This window comes from Hetaerina americana, unplaced genomic scaffold (assembly GCF_022747635.1).
Source record: "Hetaerina americana unplaced genomic scaffold, ioHetAmer1.1.p SCAF_7, whole genome shotgun sequence".
In the NCBI taxonomy this organism is placed as follows: domain Eukaryota; kingdom Metazoa; phylum Arthropoda; class Insecta; order Odonata; family Calopterygidae; genus Hetaerina; species Hetaerina americana.
In genome coordinates this window covers 74,588,964-74,611,389 of record NW_027287316.1, presented here as the reverse complement: position 1 = coordinate 74,611,389, position 22,426 = coordinate 74,588,964, and the positions used below count along the sequence as shown (strand labels likewise).

General features: G+C 38.4%; 1 protein-coding gene and 1 non-coding gene across 2 annotated transcripts in view; one reads left to right on the top strand and one right to left on the bottom strand.

The window, feature by feature from the left end:
- The window catches only part of LOC139696725 (LHFPL tetraspan subfamily member 6 protein-like), a 964,114-nt gene that overhangs the window by 423,693 nt on the left and 517,995 nt on the right, over positions 1-22,426 (top strand). The gene's annotated exons all lie outside the window — the stretch shown is intronic.
- TRNAM-CAU (transfer RNA methionine (anticodon CAU)) lies at positions 18,238-18,309 on the bottom strand. The gene has a single exon. It is a non-coding gene; the product is annotated as a tRNA-Met (tRNA).

Here is a 22,426-nt window from a genome sequence, read left to right as displayed (position 1 = left end):
CATCGGACGGACGTCGTATTCACACAAAATGCTCTCCACAGAATCCTCAAGTAGGGATCGGTTTACCACTGAAAAATATTTGTTGTCTCCAGGATTTGAATTCCGGCCTCTCTCGGTGGGATACCTGTACGTTAGCAACCGAACCACCCCGACTCCCATATTATTTTGTATGTTGCATAATTATCATATTTTAATGCTATATTTTACCTTTTCTCCAGTTATTTTTATTCCAGCATTGTTATAGGGGAAAGAATCAAATAAAAATCTTTTAATGTTTTTCCATCTCCACCGCTTCAATTTGCTAGAATGTTTTCGCAATTTCTTTAAGCATTTAATGCAGTATTATTTGAATTCTTTTACATAATCCAAATCGCTTCCATTTTCATATTTTATTTTGATTCATGTCTTATTCCATAATTCCTTCGTAATTTTTGTCCTTTTCAGTTTGATTTTCTTCTTCTGTGAAGGTTCTTATTGGTATGTTCAATTATTTCTCCATTCTCCCTTGCGGTACATTACTCCTAAAAGATAGTCTCCCTCCTTTATTATTTATATTTAGAGTCAGTACTTAGTGGTCGATATCTTTATCCATGATCTCATCTCTTCTCACTTCACTGTTTAAGTATTCCTTTTACTTTACACCGTTATCATTTTTTCTAGTTACCTTAGATATCATGGCTCAAATAAATTGCAATACATTACTCTTGTGATGTGCCTCCAAATGATATGAAATTTGCAATTGCAGTAAGGACGCATGCACATTTACAACGGTGGTTGGGACGCTTACCGAGTGTCCTTGTGGCAAATTTTACAGATGACCATAATAAAGACCTCTTGAGTATTTAATGTTTTTCAAGTCATCTAACTAACTTAAAAATATCTGATAATATGATTTAAGCCATCAATTTTTTTTTCTTTTTTGAAGTATTTAATAATTTCTTAAAATGCTTTCCCTTCCTTCCAATTTACTAACAATCACTCCCTCTAATTTTGTAATTTCTTATCATATTCTTTTGGACACAAAAAATACATCGTCAAGGTTCCATATCTCAAATCTATTAGTTCTGAAATTTAAATAAGCTCTAAGTTCTGTTTAACATTTGCTGTATTTTGATTAGATTTATCTTCATCCCACCCATTTGAAAAACACTAACCCCCTCACCCCTTACCTCTGCAGCACCTCCTGCCACACACCTTTTTGGTGGCCCGCAGGTTATTGATGTAGATGTAGGTCTTTCCATTTACATCATCATTATTTACATTTATCTTTACATTTAAATCATTCTGCTCTTATAAATGTTCTGTGTATACCTAGATGGGTTCAGGATGTTCTTTATTACTTGTTCAATTTTTTTTCACCAGTTTTAAATTTACTTATGGTATTGAGTAACAGCTTCATTAGTTTTTCGTTTCATCTTTCCGTTGAGGATACTATCAAGAAATAAAACAAATTTTAATATTAATACTTTTATTTACATTACGCACGAAGGAAGCACTTCATATTTTCCATCGCTACATTTGTTTTACTCCAGGTCATATTTTACTATGCTATGTTATATTTTTCTGTTTAGTTAAAAAAAAATCCTTCGAACATGATTTCGAAAATTATATCGTTTGAGAAGATATCGTGGAATTGGTTACCATGTTAAAATGCATCGAAAACGGGCTCTCCTTTTTAATTTCCTGCCGGCAAGTAACTATATACCCACACTATGACGCCCTTCTCTTTCCTACCTTTCAGCATTCAGCCACGTTCTCCGTATATTTTCCACCTTAATTAAAGGAAAAAATATACCCTTTGAACATAAGCCCGAAAAATATTCCTTTTAGATGTGGTGGAATTAAGTTATTCAAGCATGCTTCGAAAATGGACGCTCCCTTATAATTTCCTGCAAGAGTAACGGTCTTCTCACTATGACGTCGTAATTTCTCCTGCTTTGTATTTAATTCCGTTCTCCCGCCCACTTCCCTTCCTCCTTCCCCAGTCCTCCCTTCCTCCCCCAGCTCCTCTTCATACTACCTCTAACCCTAACACTACTCACGAAAAGAGCGTGGCATGCACACGCACACACACATACCCGTTTCTCCCAAATGTCCGTTGAGAGCGTCAAAAGCACTCCGATAAAAATGTCACAGGAGATAAAGTCTCAAGTAATAAGGTACGGTTTCTTGTCAGTCACCTTGGCCTATAAATAAACATGTGCGTGTGTCTGTGTTCGTATTTGTTTGTTTATTTATTTATTGCATATTCTGTAAACTCTCTCATGAGAAATTGCTTTATAATTGTATATTGCACAGGACGACAAAATTTCGTAACTACTTTCATTAGTTTATTTTTTCTTTAGTTAACCCGCAGATTATAGTCTAATGAATTCGGAAGTGGTTTTCGTGAGCACAAGGTACGCAAATCAATCAGAAAAATACGGCTACTCTTTTGAGCAACGTGTAGAAACAGATATTAGTGGTACATGCGTGTATATTTCGTGTACATTTGTATGTATGTTGTATATGCAATTCTTTGTGTATGCAAGCAATCATGTGCTCCACTCGTCATTTCCATTCCTATGCACTAATGCGAGGAGGCAACTAGATACTCATTTTTAGTGGAGACAGTTACTACAACGGAGCCATCCAATAGATTTCTCTTAGAGAACTCTTATGATTACTTGAGACATTAAATGTTCCAAATTTCGTAATAAATATAGATCCTTTGAAGCCACTAGAAATACACTGGGTCACTCTTGGTTGCCCAATCGCTTAAGGCACTTGGACGAAAATCGAGGGGATCCGGGTTCGAGTCCCTGTCGAGTTTTAATGATTTTTACGCTGTGAGATTTATGTATTTATTTGGTTGACTGAAAATTTCATCGAGTGTTTGGCGCGTATGTAAAATTAATCTACATTTCGAATAAAAATGTTTAAATTGCCTCGCATATTTAGTTTTACATAAGCCGTGCCCTTGTAATAAACATGGCATTTTTATAAAAATGTTCAAACTACCTTTTATGTTAATTATTATACTAGCCGTGGTAATGATGATGCCATCCTTGTCATTTGTTGTAGCTAAACAGCATGGGAACTAATTTTTTCAATTTCATGACCGACTGTTGAGGAAGCCTGGTAATTTCGTGATGGCTTTTTCATAACTACGCCCCGTCCTCGGTCCCAAATGATGACAGAAATTATCAGCGAGTTCCCGGTCCTTACTTAAGTAGGGAGGAACCAGTGATGTAAGCGTGGTGTGCCCCCTTATTCGAAGAGGGCAACACTCTGTGGACTTTCATGAAGAGTAGATTGGGTTCTGTCATGTCTGGGTTTATCACATCTTCCCACGAATACCTAACTTGTCCTAATTACCCACCCGTCCTAAGTGGCGAATATTGACTTCGGCGGTAGCGTTCCTACCACGTTAGCCAACTTCGTGAAACTGTTCCAAAGATCGTTGAGTTTCTTTTAGGATGCGCTCATGCCTAAAAGTATGGATTTTGATTAGGAGATAATAATACCTGTATGAAATTTTTTAGGGGAAAGTATTTATTCTTTGATATGAATGTTATTGCTAGTTAATTGCTAATGCTCTCCTACAGTAATAGCTGAAGTGCCATGCGTCGGTTAGTATGCATGCTAAAAATAATTAATCACTTTGAAAAATGTTTTAAAAACAAAAAAATGATCATCTGACGTTTTCAACAATTTTTCTCGTGTAGTTATAAAGATTGCATTCGTGGGTACGTGGAGCTCGTAGAGTGATAAGAAGTCAATTCGCAAAGTTCGATTTCGATAGACTAAAGTGAATGAGAATTCATCGGGGATACATAAATACTAAAAAGCTATCAATTATATTGTTTCATGACGGTAGAAAGAAGGAAACAGTTGTACCATGGGTTCATAAGGTATTTCAATCAGTAGCGAAATTGGGACCCTTAGAAAATATTTTGATGGCAGTTCAAAAAAGTATTTCCTACTTATTTTAAGAAGCATTTCATCGGAGAACAATACAGGCAATATCCTTCGAGGAAAAATTTAATGGGGAAACATTAAAGATAATATCCTATGCGCGGCATTATGAATCAACTGCGGAAAACACAAAGTATAGATTACTTGGCCATTAAATGATTTAAATATTTATAATGAGGTTCTAGTGCCTCAGTATAATTGCTATCTTAGAAATTTATTTGACGTCTTCTCGATTTAAAGTACATCCGAGATGATACAATATTGGACATGGATATTGATAAATTTCAATGAAAGATAGACGTAAATAGTGACAAGCAGTTAATTATGCGTAGTATTAATAACAGAGCAAATGGAAAACTAAATGTAGCTGTGCTATAAACTTCGGTATATATTGTAGGATAGGCGCTGCCGTAAGGCATCCTTCATCTGAGCATCACCCTATGACATCTTAATCTACCTTTGTCGGCGGTGCCAGGACTCGATTACTAGCAAATATAGAGGGACTATGAGCGGAATTTTCGGTCTTTGGGTCAGTGGTTGTTTTCAATTCAAACCCGAGTTTCCCCTTCACCCATCGAGTTCTTAAGTATTTTCGGAAGTGTTTTCATTAATTCGCGGTCTGTGTGTCGAAGGTACGTGGTTTCATTGATTCGCAATGCGCGAACATGGGTGGATTCCGAGAACGCCTGCCTCCTGGAATGATATCATCCCTGAATGCTAGTAGCAATCCATCACGTCCGCCATCCCTCATTTTGCCATTTTACTTGGTTAACGGGAAAGGTTAAACAGAACCAGGAAATTGTTTTCTCCTTCGCGATCATCAACGAAATATAAAATTTTCGGCACTGCTGGTGATATTAATGGGAACTTTGGGGAATGATATTATTGAGTCCGATAAAAAAATGTATGGCAGTATGGTAGTTGATTGATTTTAGTCCTGATCTGTTTTTTGCACTTAAACTGAAAAGCTCTTAGATATCCATTATTTGCTCTTTTGTGCTCTTGACTTTAATCATGCCATCCGTCATTAATCCTCTAATTGGCAGCTCCCAAATCAATTATCAGTCGATTAACCACTTCGAGATTACGTGCACTGTTCTTCTGTTAAATTTCTGTCACGATATTCTTAGCGTATTTGCTGTGGGTATCTTCAGTATTTCTTCGGGTGTCTTCGATATTTCTACGGGTATCTTCAGTATTTATTTTCATTTACTTTTATCTCAATGACTGCATTTATCAGTCCAATGTAACCCAAAAACGATCCGGATGGTGAGGGTAAAAAAAACTCTGCAATTTAATTTTTTTTGCCCTCATCATGAATGAATTCCACAAAGTTAAACCTGAAACTGTTATGTATCCGGATAGGTTGCTTCTTTATCTTCTTTTGAAATCTTTATTAAGTTTCTTTCATCTTGCTCACTGAGTACAAAATTATTACACTACTTTCTCCGAATGGATCTACGATTACAGTGTTTCGAATCATCTCTTTGGTATTTTCATCTTTGCCTCAGTTGTATAGAAAGGAATTCATCAGATATATATCTGGATAAAATTATTCTTTGAATAAAAGATTTTATTGCTAGTTTTTTAGAAGAAGATATTCTATCATTCGTAAGCTTTCCTTGGAGAATTTTGAAGCTTAATTGAAATTTCCTTGAATTTACTGTCAAAGAGCTTGAAATCACGACTTCATGATGGGAAACCACAAACTCGGTTGACTGGACTGTTGGTATGGTCGTAATAAATTGATTTGAGCGAAGACATTATTTATTCGTCAATCATGTGTTTATTTTCATTATAAATTGCAGTTGTCTATCTCTTAAAAGTAACCCGACGTTATATGTTCGCGCAAATATTCCAGTCTCCACCGTATCGACAGATAAATCAAAGTCAATGGATTTCGTCACTATAGGTGTTGTGACGGCTGTAGACAAACTTCTTCATAAAATTAAAATGAAAAATTACAACATTCAGTGAATTTCTTCGACAACATTCAATTTGTCCAATGAACTGTCATGTTCACGGACATTAATTTACGATATTTCAATTTGTCATCATTATTGAAAATCTGACATATTAAGGATCTAGTAAAATGTTATTACTTGAAGGAGATTTTTTGTTGCAGAAAGCAGTCATACCGACTTTATAATGCAATCATTTCCGTTACATATACGTTTTTTTTCATTACATTTCATTGTAAATCTTCCTCTGCAGTCACAATTTCATCGGGAATCCTAACTTGTTGGATTTTTAAATGTATGACCAGTGTCTCTTTTGCTCTCGCTCTTGTTATCATTTAACAAAGTTTTCGCACAAAATTAAGAGGCATCCAGCATCTCCTTCCTCCCAAAATTACTTGTCCCCTCTTTGGAAACTTTGCGGGCGAATACGTGGTTAAGCGTCATTAAGTTATTCTGGACACGTCCCAGAAAGCTGCTGCTACAACTACCGGTGCGTCGGACGGTCTTTGCGTGTATGTGTTGCGGCCTATTCAATTATCGTCGTCGGCATTATTTTTATGGCACGCGTTGTTGGCATAACGAGGGACTTTCATTTGCGAAACTGAATACTGATGTTTTTGAGGGAGTTGACCTGACAAAATTAAATCATCGCGCCTACGCTCTCGAGCAAGAGAACATGAAGCTACAACACGCATTCCTACACCCTTGGGCGGTAATCTTGCGTGTATTAAAATACATTTGACTGTGACGAATCAATTTGGACAGTAGAAGTAATTCAGTGTGTACCCTTAAAATAGAAAAAAATAGTCTTCCTATTATGCCTTTTTTAATTCAGTTCCATTTGACTCAGTTGATTGATTTCTCTAATTTGATATCTGATGTTAGTCGGAAAAGTTTAAGCTCTGCGTCATAAATTGAATATTTCACAATTAAATTGGGCTTTAGAATTTTAGTAATGGCATTCGACACCCTGAGTGAGTCCCAAAAGTATTTTCCCCACGGACGGTCTGGAGAATTAGACCAAATTACGTTTATTTATTATAGTTGCACAAATTTGAATGATTTTCATTGCTTTATAGACCTTACATACAGTGTACTGGGACAATTATTTTACAACAATTATTTCTATGAAACAAAGCCTATTATGCCTGTAAATATTATGACTTTTTTATTTTCTCCTCATTGAGTAGCAATTGTATGCATAGGAATGATTTAATGACTCTTGGTATATAAATTCAATGTTAAATTTTTCAAATCATTTGTGTGTAGTTACTAAAAGTTCACATACATTTGAAATTGTGATGTTCTATAAGTTGCCTGAAATCATGATGAAAAAGCAATGTGTCATCCGAGTTAATTGATAAAATTTAAATAATTAAAAATTCGAAGATCGTTGACACAGCAACACGTTCATCAAAAGACGAAGGGCATATTGGCCTTTCCGCTCCCCAATTTGTTTATTTGCGGTCTTAATTGCTCTTTTTGCTCAAATGAATTGTTGAAAGAGAATGAGCGAAAAAATATTATTTACGCCATTGCGATAGTTATTCATGCAAATAACATTAGTGTCATATTTTTAAGATTGCGTGAATGTGAAGTCCCTTCGGCTATTTTTAAGTGAATTGATTTCGGTGGAAAAGGTGACCGCCTCTGGAAAATAAGTCTGTATATATGGGACTGGTATCTGATAGGCCTGGGGGCTTTACCCGTTTTTGGAGAAGAAAAACACCTTTCTAGAATATAACGAATGTGCCCAAGAGGCCATTCAATTCCACGACGCCTGTGTTTTCGGCATCCGATGACGGCTTACCAAGTTTGCTTTTTTTCAATAAAGTTTATGTCGTCGCCCAAGTTCATTCCGTGCAAGTTGGTCGTCTCAAAGTGAACGTTTTACTGTCGAGAAAATGTTTTGGAGAGAAATTATCATCCAGTTTCTTCTCTTTAGTCGATGAAGCATTATGGACACTGCAATATCATTATTTTTGGTTTGGGGTAATCAGGAGATTTGTAATTCTTAAAACTTTATTCTTCTTTTTCAATATTAGGGTGTTTAATTCGAGATTTTTCTGATGAATTCCAGTAAAAAAATAAAAGAGCGACCACTCCCAACGCATGGAACAAAAATCCCAAATACGATTACCCTAGGGGAGCTTGCTCTGTTTATGGCATCGCAAATATTATCTCATTTAAATCTGATGTGTGGAGAAGAATGGAGAAGGGGAAATGGACAGAAAAGAAAACAAATGAGGAAGTACTTGGTATGATGGGCGAAGAGAGGGGTTTGTTGGGAGAAATCCTATGGAGGCAGGAAAAGTGGATGAAGGGGTTTGACCGGCAATGGGATGTTGAAGAATGTGATAGAGGGGAGAATGTTGGGCAAAAGAGGAAAGGGAAGGAACAGGATAGGGATGCTGGACGGGATGAAGGGAGGAAGGAAGTACTCAGAGATGAAGAGGGACCTGATATAGAGTAGGATGATGGATTTTGTGTTTTGTTAGGAGTAATAAAATGTTTGTTCGGTAGTTGTACCTTAAAAAATTAATTTTTAACTCGTAGTATTTCCCTATAAATAATATATTTTGATCAATGTTATGGAAGCAGAGTGAATCACGTGGCCTCATACTCGTCCGAAGTTATACGATTGTCTACCCACATGTCCCTCGTCCTTTGTCACGATATCTAGCCACCTTTTCTCTTCCCGTTTTAGTCGCTGGGTCATGTTCCTATAACGAATCAACATTAATGAAAGTCCTTCCGTCCACAAATGGCATTCCTTTGGACAACTAACCTTCAGTCCTTATAAAAATCGACCGCTCTCAACCACTTTCTCTGCTGGACTCGTCGTCCCCATCCCACAGCATCCCCCACATTTCGCCATTAGTACTTCAAACACGTAATGCGAGCGCATTAAGCAAAGATTTTTGGGGTGAGACGTAGGAGGTGGGCGGGACAAGTAATGGTTTTAGAGTCATGGAAATGGGTTGCGCGCGCGGGTGAGAGGAGTTTTCGCGAGAGTTCAGGATAAGGTAACGTAAGGGGTGAGGGAAGGGGAAGTCGAGGAAAGGGACTATTGTAGCGAGCGGAGGGAGCCTCTTTTGTCCCAGTGAGGAGTTGTAAAAGTGTGCGTGGGAATGATGGAGGGAAATGTTAGGTGGTGGAGAATGGATTGCGGGATGCCCAAGTGGGGCGGACAGGTGGCAAGATGCGGTGTAGTGTAGGTGCGCCCTCGTCCGTCCGTTTTTATCTCGGGGAATGGAGGGTTGACAATAATCCCTCACCGATGGCTGGGACAAGCGTCGAAATCCCGAGGTAATAGTCGTCTTTTAACGAAGGCTCTCACAGCCTGATGAATTCCCAATTCGATGGATTAACAGTTTGTTAGAAAACGGTAAAAATTACATGTATATGTGTGTGTGTGTATATATAAATATATATATATATATATATATATATATATATATATATATATATATATATATATATATATATATATATTTGCTAGGAGTCACAATTTATTTAATTAGTACTTATGTCCATCCAAAAACCTAACTTAACGGGTAGATTACCTAATAATATATATATATACACACACACACACATTTATGTAGAAAAGAATTCGAGGTTTGTTATTGCTAGCTGTTCGTCGATTAGTACATCAAAATTTTGTAAAAAAATGTATTAATAACTTACAGGGCTGTTAGGTCCAATGCATGATTTGAATATGTGTTCAATCCTGTAAAATTTTCAACCCAATTGCCTCTTAAGCTTTTTGTACTGATAAGCGTGCTGAGAAATATGACGATGGAAGGCATTACATTCGACTAATGATGTAACGAAAGTTTCGCAGTAGATGCTCAACGACTTATGAAACGATTGGTGGTTTATAACGTTCAAGCTGCAATTTAACTTCATTTTTTCGGAATGGTAGTTGCAGTTTCAATTTTTATTCAACATACGAAACACATGTTGTTTTGATTTTCAATTTTCAGCAAGAAAGAAAATGTTCGATCTAACTTCTCGGTTTTTTCTGTGCACCGTACTTGGAGCACAACGTGAATGCATATTTTTTTGGTTTAAAAAGAAAGGAAAAATTATAATTCGCATTTTTGGTAGGTTTGAGACCTAAGACTGACATTTAAACTTTGAATATCATTTTGGTTTAATAAGAATAATTTTTCTACTATTGCATCACCTTCGCATTTATTTTCACCGACAATCTTTTTTAATGGTTTAAGTACGTTGGAATATTTTTCTTCAATTTGATAGTAATAAATATCAACTTAACGTGTTCTTTTCTTTCGCATGAATTTTCTTATAAACATTTTTGATCCTTTGCTAATTAAATGAATTCTTATTCGTAAGAGGAAATTTTATTATTATATTTAAATATGTGATTGAAGTTGGACTGAAATCAAGAGACTCCAGTGTAATTGAAACTCACCGTTAACAGCTTTTCTTTTCAATCAAGCATGCTTCGGTGAAATTCATTTTGGACGTGGGTTTCAAATGAGATAAAATTTTTGAATTGAAAGTTCAGTTGTCATTCTAGCCTCCCAGCAAACTGTCACGTTAAATTCTGTTTAATCAATTTTGAATATCTTAACGCATGACGGGAACCCCTCAAATCCTCCAACTTAGGCTCCTGATCAAATGTTATAACCGTTCTGATGAAGGCGAACCCCTTTAATTCCACCGAAGTGATTATTCCTCGGATTCCACCCAGTTTTATTATTATTTAATCGAAAGAATCTGCCGATGGAAGTTAAACACGTGAAAACAGTACGACATTTGCTCTTGACTGCCTTCAAAATCTGACTAGGGCCCAGCCGTCACAGCGACTGCTGAATATTCGTTTGGGGGCAGGCGACGCCCAGCCTTCAATTGTGCCCAAGCACGAAACCGGAATCATAACTCTGGGACCTCACGTCATTATCCCTCCCCATAGCACCACCCCAACCCTAACCCCATACGCGAACCCTTGAGAGAATGACGCACTCCCATTGTCATTCACGGGGTTGATATCCCATTTGAAACCCTTTATATTGACGTCAGGTGGCACGTCGCGAGGGGATCAATGATCTCCGTGCGACATCCGTTGATTAAGAGGGGGGGTAATTGAATTCACGTCGACAGTCCGCCGTAAAGGTGTTTTGTACGACTGGCAACAAAAGGGGCTGAGTGAGGAGAGAGGGGGTGAGAATTGGGGTGAGGGAGAGAAAGAAGGAGGCATTTCGTCCCACTCCTTTCACCAGTGAAGGAGAAGGGGGAGGAGAGCGGTCCTGGATTATTCACTATTCAAGGCAAAGCCATCTCAACATTTCTCTTTTATACCCTTATATGCCCGGACTGATGGCCCCAACTCCCCAAGACCTCCGCCTCCCGCCCCTTACTCTTTCTAGCTACACATCCGACCCATTGACATTCCCCGCACGGAATCCAACAATGCCACTTTCACTCAGGGTCGTTCCCATAGAGACGACGGCCAGGTTACATCTGCGGCTTTCGAATCCCTCTTTCCCTCTCCCCCCCCCTATCCCCCGCCCCATACCCGCTCTCGCCGCCTCAAAGCTCGTACGTACGCCCCCCTTCAGACCGTCCCGTTTCCCTTCGAAACCAGGCCCTTCGAGGGTTGGTGGTGGTGGGTGGCAGAATGGGGAGGTAGGGGGGGGGGAAGGGATCGCGCGGAATTTTGAGTCTTAAGTTAATGGCGTTAATCTTTCCCATCCATTCCGCACGATGGCGGCGAATTTCGAGTGCCGGAAAACTGGCGAGCGAGCCAGTGCCGTGATTTTTTATCTTCCATTCCTCTCTCCCCTCCCACGCGGATGTGTTCCATCCATCCCAATTCATTCCTCAACTGTGCCTTGTCTTCGCCAAAACCGTTAGTTTCCGAAGGGTGTTTGTTATAAAGGATTCTCTCAGGGTCCTCGGTCGTAATTTGTTTCTATCTATTCCCCGCCGCAAACGCCTGCGGCGAGATTCGCTCTCCACTTTCGATCCTCATCCTCTCTCTCTCTCTTTCTCTTTGTGCCCTTCTTCCCGTCTACTTTCTCCACTTTCCTCCTCTCTTTCCCTCTTCCTCTACTTTTCATCGGCCTCGGGTCACTTATTTAGCTGTCAGGGCTTCTATTATCTTGGAACAATACCCTTAGAGTCTGTCGGGAATAAAAGGATGGAGCCTTAGTATACTGTCCTAAAAGAAATGGATAATTTTAATGTAAAAAGATTGGTAAAAAGTAGAAAATATATTTGATTTAATGGAATGACATTAGGGCTCTAACATTGTTTTCCTAGTACTAAGCACTTCATCATAAAAGAGCTAGATAAGAAAGATGGCGTGAAACGTTTTCCAATGTTACTGTCCTATATTATATGTATGTATGTATATATATCTACATACATACATATATACATACAAGTATGTGTGTGTGTATATATATATATATATATATATATATATATATATATTGAGGGTAGAATCTTGGGCAAAAGAGGAAAGGGAAGGAACAGGATAGGGATGTTGGACGGGATGAAGGGAGGAAGAAAGTACTCAGAGATGAAGAGGGACCTGATATAGAGTAGGATGATGGATTTTGTGTTTTGTTAGGAGTAATAAAATATTTGTTTGGTAGTTGTGTCCATCCAAAAACCTACCTTAACCGGTAGATTACCTTAAAAAAAAAAAAAAAAAAATATATATATATATATATATATATATATATATATATATATATATATATATATATATATATATATATATATATATAATGAAACTAGCAGGTTTCTGACGTTTTTCTAGCGTATTCGTAGCTCATCATTTTTAAGAAGAACCATTTTAACTTTTAAAATATTAATTGAAACCTCGTCAATCCATTGTTTGGTTTTATAAATGTTCTGTAATTTTTTTAATTACCCAGTAAATGCATCGCAAAACTTTTTAATTTTAATGAAAAGGATCGGAGTGTGTTAGTTCGTTGCCTAGCTGTTTACGCGCCTTGAATTCCTCTTTCCTTCAGCGCTACGGATCCGAAGATCCGCCCTCCGCGCTAATGAAGGACTTAAGGACTCCCATCTTCATCTCATTTACATGGAAAATTATTTATGGATTACCATCTCCTAATTGCTTTACGACTCTCTTGTACTCCTGCGGGTAGTTAGGCGATGATTGAAAGAATCATTTTCCTCTATTATTTTCAAAAACCACGTCTTACGCACCCTAACGTGTCAGTCCTTTTACACTAATGATAATCTCCTTGTTTGGTTTTGCGTTGTAGATGGACTAGAAATAGTGTACACTAAACACCAATACTTGCTTCGAAGAGTGAGCCGCGTTTACCCTCGAACCCACTGCTGGTGTTATAATCCAACTGATCGCTGTGATTGGCCTTAAAGATAGAAGTATATCTAGTTTAATTTTAAATGAGAGGACCTGTTCTATTTAATGTAACCCTCCGTGAAAAATCACATCGAGGACATTCTTAATTTAGCGAAGTAATTACAATTCATAAAAAAATGGTTTTTCTTTATTTGACAAGCTTGAAATACTCCCATTAAAATATTTTCCATCCGATGTAAAAATGTTCAGCGATTGTGGATGAATTATAATGGATCCAGTAAACCTGCATATGCATGAAATATATCTAGTATTTTTTAGGTAATCTTGAAATAATGGATCTTCGATAACCCCAAAATCCTTCCAAAACTCGCGTGTAGCTAATCCCTCTGCCAATGAATAATTTTTATTATTGTGTATTACACACTGTTTATTGGAATGCAATTGGATCCTTCTGGGCATTCCTTTTGTAAAGTGTTGTCACCACGAGCTAAATATTTTTGATAGTAATAATAGGTAGATAGATAAACGTTTTTATTGGGGCGAAATTGAGACCATAAGGCCCCTGGAAACCTGGAATGCTAACCCTTTAGTAGGTTTCATTTTTTGTCTTAGTCAGTTAGGTATTGTGAATCTATCTTGTAAATTACCTCATAAGTGGAAAGAATTTATATTAATTTTTGTCATTAAAACTGTTTGAAAGTTTTAGAGAGAAAATACAGTCCATAAAGTATCACATGAGCATTCGGGAAAGTAAACTGTGTAAATGTGGAAAGAAATGAGGATTTTCACAGCGAACCAGAGAAGCTTATGGAAAAGATGTTCCCATCCACTCTTCTATAAAATACGAAATAATAGATAGTGTGTTATTAAAAGGCATGGTAGAAAAATTAGGAATTAATGGGTACCAAGTTGGTAGTAGCATAAGCTTATCCTATGGGAGCTCGTATATACGTTAAATCATGAATATTTTCCCCTTTTGACATGCATGCCGTAGGATTTTGGTCTCGTCTCTCAGCGATCACGCCTACTTCCCCTTTTAACCCTCCCCCTTCCTCCCCCCTCTCCGCCCGGCCATCTCCTCATTCCTCACCCGCTCCCCGCGGACCCCCCGATCCCATCCGGCCGCGGTTTTTATCAGCCGCGAGCTTAGTCGCAAATGGATCCTTTGCGGTCGACACGACCCTCCCAGTGCATATTTCATTATTTTATTCCTGTGTGAAACCAAGCGGGGAGTCGCGTGGAGGTGAGGCCTTCCATGCGGCCTAATCTCGCCGACAAAGGCATCACAATCACTTCCCTCCTCTCGCTCTCTTTGTATGGCGCCCGTACCCTTACTGCGCCATGGCGATGACTTCATCACACCCAGTAATATTCAAGTCACGTTCATTAAACCTTATACGTGAGGACATTAAAAATGTACACAAAATTCTCTCGCACTAGTACGTCCTCTATCAGTCACTCTCGCCGTACATTCTGGTCCAACGGATTAATTTCATGCCGTATAACTTTCTTAGTCATTCTCCGTCAGTTATTTAGTTTAAAATAGCGCTTGTTTCCGTGCGAATAATTTTTGGACGCCGTGTACCGTGCATTCAGATTCCACATATTACAGAAAGCATCTCTTCGAGCTAGTTGATGGCTCATGAAATACCGACTGTAGTTCTTCTCCAATTAACAGTCAGGTTAATGTTTTTTGAGGTTTGAAAAGATTGCTCAGTAAGAGCATGTGAAAGTTTTCATTGACAAAAGGAACCAAATTTAATTTCGATTTAGCATTTTTGATTTAAACCATCCACGACACTTTGATTATTCCGAGTAAAAATTTGAGCGCTAAAGGGAATATAAATGAAAGGCAGGCAGTACGTATGTATTGGAGTTTTTCCTGTATATAAGAAATATTTACATTAATATTTAATGTTAACTTTCTTAATAACCTTTCCTATTATAATATTAAATTTATTTTCCTGACGGCATATTAAATTCATTTTGCAGAATACCATTTTTAACAAAATTTGAACAAAGAGGTTCCAAAATACCGTCACCCTGTTAACTGACATCATGAGATTGCTAAAAAAAAATACCAATTGAAAGAAAAAGAAAATAGAGATAAACTCTTCATTATTCTACTCAACTAGTTTATGGTTGATATTGTGTGTCATGTATACACGAGAAAAAATATCACAATATTTTGAAAGATGTTAAATTTACAATGTAAACAAACAAATATTAGTATTATCTGTGAGGAAGGAATCTCGCTTGCAGAATTTGGGAGATCAGTTTTAGTTCCCATTCCGTTCCTTTTCCTATAAAAGATAAGGGCTCCATCATGTGAGGACTACGGGACAATAAGTTTGATTTCCTATGCAGCTAAAGTGGTTCTTAGGGTCATCAACAAAAGGATAGAGAGTGGGGCCAATGATTACTTAGAGGATGATCATTTTGGGTTGAGGAAGGGGAGAGGTACGCGTGATGCCATTGCAGTAATGAGATTATTAATCGAGAGGCATATAGAACATAACCAGGAGGTATTTGCCTGTTTCGTAGATTTCGAAAAAGCGTTTGATAGAGTGAATTGGGAAAAAATAATGACTATATTGCAGAAAATAGGAATAAATTGGAGGGAAAGGAGGCTAATCCGCAACCTGTACATGTCTCAGGCTGCTCAAGTGCGGGTGGGAAACGGGGAGTCAGCATGGGCAGTGTTAGGAAGGGGTGTAAGGCAGGGTTGCCCATTATCACCGTTGCTGTTCAACCTGTATGCAGAGGAAATGATCAAAGAGGCATTAGAAGAACTCGAGGTAGGAATGAAAGTGGGCGGGGAATTCGTAAAATCAGTTAGGTTTGCTGATGACCAAGCTTTAGTTTGTCAGTCAGCCAAGGGGCTGCAAGCATTGCTGAGTGTATTAGAAATTCAGTGCGACAGGTATGGGATGAGAATCAATATTAATAAAACAAAGGTTATGCGATTCTCTAGAAAGAAAAAGGCTAAGCTTAACATTAAAATAGGAGGGCAAAAACTAGAGCAGGTAGAACAGTTTACGTATCTCGGTAGTGTTTTGGACCAACACGGTCAAAGTAGTAGGGATGTAAGGAGAAGAATTGCGCTAGGCAAAGAGGCTTTCACAAGGCGGAGGGAGTTGATGACGGGGACGTTGAGTAAGGATATTAAGAAAAGACTCGTAAAAACTTTGATATGGAGCGTAGCTATGTACGGAGCGGAAACGTGGTCATTGAAGCAGGAGGATAGTCGTAGATTCTAGACCTTTGTATTGTGGTTTTGAAGGAGGATGGAAAAGGTGAAATGGACCGAAAGGAAAGCAAATGAGTAGGTGCTAGGTGTCATATAAACTAAATAAATGAACTTATGGTGGGTGAGGAGAAGGGCGTGTAGGGGGAAATCATAAGGAGGCAGTAAAAATTGATGAAGAACTTATTGATCGGCAGTGGGGTTTTTAAGACTGTAATACAGGGGAGAATATTAATCAAACGAGGATAGAGCTGGAATTGGATAGGGATGTTGTACTGGATGAAGGAAGTTAACAGAGATGAAGAGGGACTTGATGTAGAGTAGGTTGTTGGATTGTGTTTTGTTAGGAGTCACAAAATAGTTTTAGGCTGTTTTGTGTATCCAGAACCTAACTTGGCTGGTTGATTGCCTGTTAATAAATGTTGCCTGTACGTATTAATGCATGTTCAAATATTTTGTACTCATGCTAACCGTTTATTTTTAGACACATTGTGTTTCACCGACTTGCGGCATCATCGGTTACGATCTTCATTTACACATTCACAGCACTGGAACATGCACGCTAAGAACAGAGGAGAGGGGGACAACTATGAGCGAAGGGTGAGGAAGGGTTGGATTTTGAAAGTGGGGGTGGAGTTATTTGAGTAATGGAAGAGGCGGTTTTTCCGAGGCTTTGACTTGGCGTAGAGGAAGATTTGGGGGGATTATATGCGTTTAAGGGTTGGTATTTTTGTTTTTTCCCCTCAAGATTAGTTTCTCGAAAAGGAGTGGGGTGGGATTGTGTTACAATCCAAATCTATTAATATGGATACTAAGCACTTCCGCGAAGTGAAACCTGTAACCTTAGAAAATATTTTTTAAACTATTACTCTTAACCATCTAACAACCACTTTTTCATTTAGTTTTCACATCATTCATAGAATCCTTTTTTTAGCAGGTTCACATAAAATTATTTAAATTAGATTAAAATTAAAATTTATTTGATGTAAATTTGAGTAATGTTTTCATGTGAAATTTTCATTTGATTAATTGATTCATTTTCCTCTTTTTACCTTATATAATTCGAAATCTAAATTATAATACAGTTTCACGTGTACTGCAGGCTGAACCGTAAAGAATGTACATTGAAAATGGATAAGAGAAAGAAAATGTACATATGATCTTATTGGGTTATTCAGAAGACCGAATGGGAAATTTTGGCGCTCTATTTCCGTAATAAGTCAATACGGTATCGCTTTACTGAAGATTTAGCTCTTACGTAATTTTCGTAAGAAAATCTTTATTTCACAAACGTGAAATATTATTAGCATTAGAGGCCAGGCCGTCCCTAGAACTATAATTTGCGTTAATTGAAATTAACGCAAATTTTATGGAATGATTGGATTTGAGACAAACGTGCTTAGAATCACTGGAGATACTATCGTTGCTTTTGATTTTAATTTTCAAAATATTTAATGTCTGATGCATACAAGTATAACGAAAAACGCCACAGGATTACAATTTTTAAATATAGTAAAAATTCCACAGGATAGTCTAGAATATTATCCTTATTTTTTAAGATTAGTCCGAAAACAGCACATTTTGGCCTTTACATCGGACTAAACAGTGATAACAACAGTCACATTTAAAACACCCAAGCCATAGGTGGAGGAAAACCTAACCAGGTGGGAATCGAACCCGCGACCCTTGAAATGGCAGACGAGGACCTTTGCTGTCATCGGGGTTGGCTAAAAAGTTAGCAGAGCGTGGTTTCGATCCACGGACCTCTGGGTTATGGGCCCAGCACGCTTCCACTGCGCCACTCTGCTTCGGTGTGTGATGCCACATTTTTTCGAAGCTCTCCTTAATTTTACATCTTGTCTTTTCCGTAACCTAAAGCAACATTTTAGTAGTTTCAGTTTATTATTCTATTTATTTATCAATACATTCAGTATAAAAATTTTGCGTATGACTTTCACATAATTTGTACTAGGTCTACCAGGTTTCCGTCTCGTTTATGCTTCAGGATTGATCGCAATGTTTGAACGCTCGTTTTCGGAAAACACACTTTGTTTGGTCATCATGCAAAAATCTCATATAATGAGAGAAATCAAGAAATCAGGACTTTTGTTCTCCTATGCTGATAGTGTGTTCATTCAGCAGTTTTGGTGCTGAATAGATAAAAAAAACTTGGAGAGGCCATAATTAGTTTTAAAATGGCGTTTAATATTATGGATAAGTTGATGAAAAAATTAAATGGAAAATCTTTTCAAATCTGTAGTCTAGGTAAATTTAGTTTTTATTTTTCGTAGTAGTCTTGGTTGCATTAACAATGAGTTCGATCAGTCTTCATGAACGCACTTGGGAACGAAACCGTTGAGTGGGGACTCAGGGAAATGGGGGATTTGCATTCCCATCTCCGTTCCTCATCCCATCTCTTTTTCTGACCTCCAGCGACACGACTTGTCTCTCATGTCTTTTCAAACCATACCCAGCCATCTACTCTCCACCATCTTTACACATTTTTGGTTGCTCCTTTCCCATGTGTCACTTTTCTAATGGTGCATTACGCAAATGAAAGATTAGAGTGTGTGTCGTTATCGCCAATGTCCCCAGTGATGTATGAGGGTCATAACTGGACTCGGCTCATGGTGCCGCAGAAGCTATATGCCGGGTGCAAAATTAACAAGGGAAGCACTCCATCAAAATTTACGCTATGTTCCATCGAAGTTTATGTCGAATTTTGTATTTTATAAATCGTGAGTTATTGCATATTTTTTTATGTTCATAGTCGCAATTCCGTGGAGAACTATTTGAGCTGTGGAATACAAAATTTGGATCAGTAGGATGAGAGACTTGAAATTTTATATGTTGAGCATATTTTTTCTTTTAAATGGGTTCATTTTATTTCATATTCTAGAAGTTTGTTAATACTCCTGGGAAAACGGTACTATTTAGGTATTTCTTTTATTTGAGTATGCTACTCAAAGTTAAAATGAAAAATATCTACTGAATTTATGCTCTAACTTCACGCATTCTAAATATATATGTTTGTTATCTTTTTATTTTGGTCATAATTTTATATGCTAAAGTTGAGAATGTAATTGTATAATTTAAAAAAATGTATAATGCCTTCTCCGTGAATATATATCTTTATTTACGTGTGCATTTAAGACCGAAAAAACGTCTAAATTAACTAAATTTATTATTCGTTAAACCGGCTGTCCGACTTGTATAACTCTTTAGTTAGAGGCTTTTATTTCCTTAAACTGGGCTGGGCAATTACCATGTCACCAAACAACTTTGTGAGTGGAGAAAGTGGCATAAAAAGTTCTCCAAACTTCCAGGAACTCATTTCCATCTGTTTTTTCTGAGCTGGAATATTTTTTTGAAATCCTGAAAAACGTACAGTTTTTTAAGCCCCTCACAGCCCCTAAGACATCTTTTTCTTGGGAGTGACATGGAATATATGTTTTTTGTGTTTAAATTTCAGTCTTCGTAGCACCGCTTTCGTGTGTTTTTCGTTTCGTTTCTTCCCACATTCCAGTTTCATTTTGACGTTGAAATTAATAACAAATATTACGTGTACTTCCGCCTTTAATTTCATCGCTGCGTTTCCTTATCGGGCCACTAAGTGAGCAATTTCACTTAGTATCACCCGACATACTATTCACAATTAATACGAAGTACTCTCAGTTTTCTAATTCTTGCTTTAATTACGACCTAAGCAGAAGTTAAATACCTTAAATGTCTCATTTAGGTTAAGTAGAGCTTAATTAGTCGCCAAAAATCCAAATGAAGGCATAGATACTGCCTCGATTTTCCTTTTCGACCAGTCCCAAAGATATGGTTCCAAGCTTTCTGACTGGGAAGCCGTTAAACATGACTTTGCTTTCTTCCGTGAGTTGAAGTTATTTTAAAGCTTATTCCCACAAGAGGTACTGTGAACGCAAATAATGCTTAAGTACAAATTGTAATGCGTATTTTGCGGTTGAAATTTTCTTGCCATCATTGCATTTATAGGCTCTACTACAGTGAAAATATGAGTGACAACAAGGAGTTGCTTTTTGATTATATTACCTCATTCATTTTGCGACCTCAAACATTCATAATGAAATGTTAATATTCTAAGCCTGTTTTTATTTCCCAAACCATTTTGTAATGTTCTAACGTTATTTCTGTCATAGCACTGCCACCTTCAGGGGCATTTTACGTTTTTGGGTGGTCGAAATGCATATATACTTAATTACATTTCATGAAATACTAGTATTGTTAATTAATGGCCTGATAGTGGTATTTTACCGGCTTAGGTTAGATTTTTGATTGACCCTAGAATTATACACTACTGTAACTATGAGCTCTACAGGGTTCGTCCGGAAAATAAGTGTACTGAGCTCAGGAAAAAAAATGTATTACACTTTTACATATCTTAAGCTAATATTCCTCAAAATAGGACCCTTGTGAGTCGATACACTTGTTCCAGCGGCGTTCCCATTCCTGGAACGCTCCCGCGAAGGCATCATCGGGAACCTCTCGAAGACACGTCGTCACGGGCTCTTTGACGGCGTCCAAAGTCCCGTATCGCGTTCCTTTCAAACGCCTCTTTATCTTCGGGAACAGAAAGAAGTCCGGTGGTGCCAAGTCCGGGCTGTAGGGCGGGTGCGGCAGCGTTGCCACGCCGTGCTTGGCCAAGAAGTCCAACACGACAAGCGCGGTGTGAGACGGCGCATTGTCGTGATGCAGCCGCCAGATGTTTTTGATCGCTGGCCGGACGCGGGCGACTCGTTTTCGAAGCCTGTCGAGCACTTGGACGTAAAATGCAGCATTTACAGTTTGTCGTTCAGGTACAAATTCGTAGTGGACGACTCCCCTTTTGTCAAAAAAGACAATGAGCATCGCCTTGATCCGAGATTTGCTCATGCGAGCTTTCTTTTGACGGGGTGATGATGGGGTGTGCCACTCCGCACTTTGTCTCTTCGACTCCGGGTCGTACTCAAAGATCCACGTCTCGTCACCCGAAACAACGTTCTCTAAAAAATGTGGATCATTTTTGCAGTGATCCGCAAGTTGTGTCGCGATTTCCGAACGATTGAGTCTTTGATCATCACTGAGCACTTTCGGCACCAACTTTGCACAAATTTTTCGCATCTGTAATTGCTCCCTAATAATCTCGTGCACTATTGTTTTTGGCACATTACACTGCTCTGCTATCATCCGAACACTAAGACGACGATCAGAGTTCAGTACATCGCGAACTTTTCGCACATTTTCGTCGGTGAGTGTCGTTGATGGGCGTCCAGGCCGTGGTTCGTCGTCGACCTCTTCTCTGCCCTCCACGAACATCTTGTGCCACCGAAAGATCATGTTTCTGGACATGGCTGACTCCCCGTAAGCCTGGTTAATCATACCGACAGTTTCGGTAGACGATTTCCCAAGCTTTACCGCAAATTTGATGGAATAACGCTGCTCCAAAAACTTCGGCATCGCGTTCCGTGACGTGGGTCGAGCGTGGAGGTTCGCGTTAACAGAGCTCCTCACTACACCACAGCTCAGAGCCGACTGCCTTTTTCAGCGTCGCTTGCCAACATACTCCCCTCCAATCGCAGCCCGTCAGAGCGGTGCTGGGCGCGCCTGGAGCGGCGGGAAAAAAGTACACTTATTTTCCGGACGAACCCTGTATCTAACATGACACAAAATACACTCAGACCCCTTACTACAATCATACAGCCATTAGCTCTGTACACTCGCTATTTCTCTGAATTTAATTCAAAATCCTTGCTGTCTTTCTCCCTCTATACTGCTTTCACACCATTCTTCCCTCTATTATCGTCCCCGCCATTACATGACCTCTCAATATCTCCTGCATTTACTCGTTATACGTTATTTGAAATTTACCTGCAATCTTCTCCCTTCCCATTTCAAGTAGAGAACGTCGTTTTTTGTATT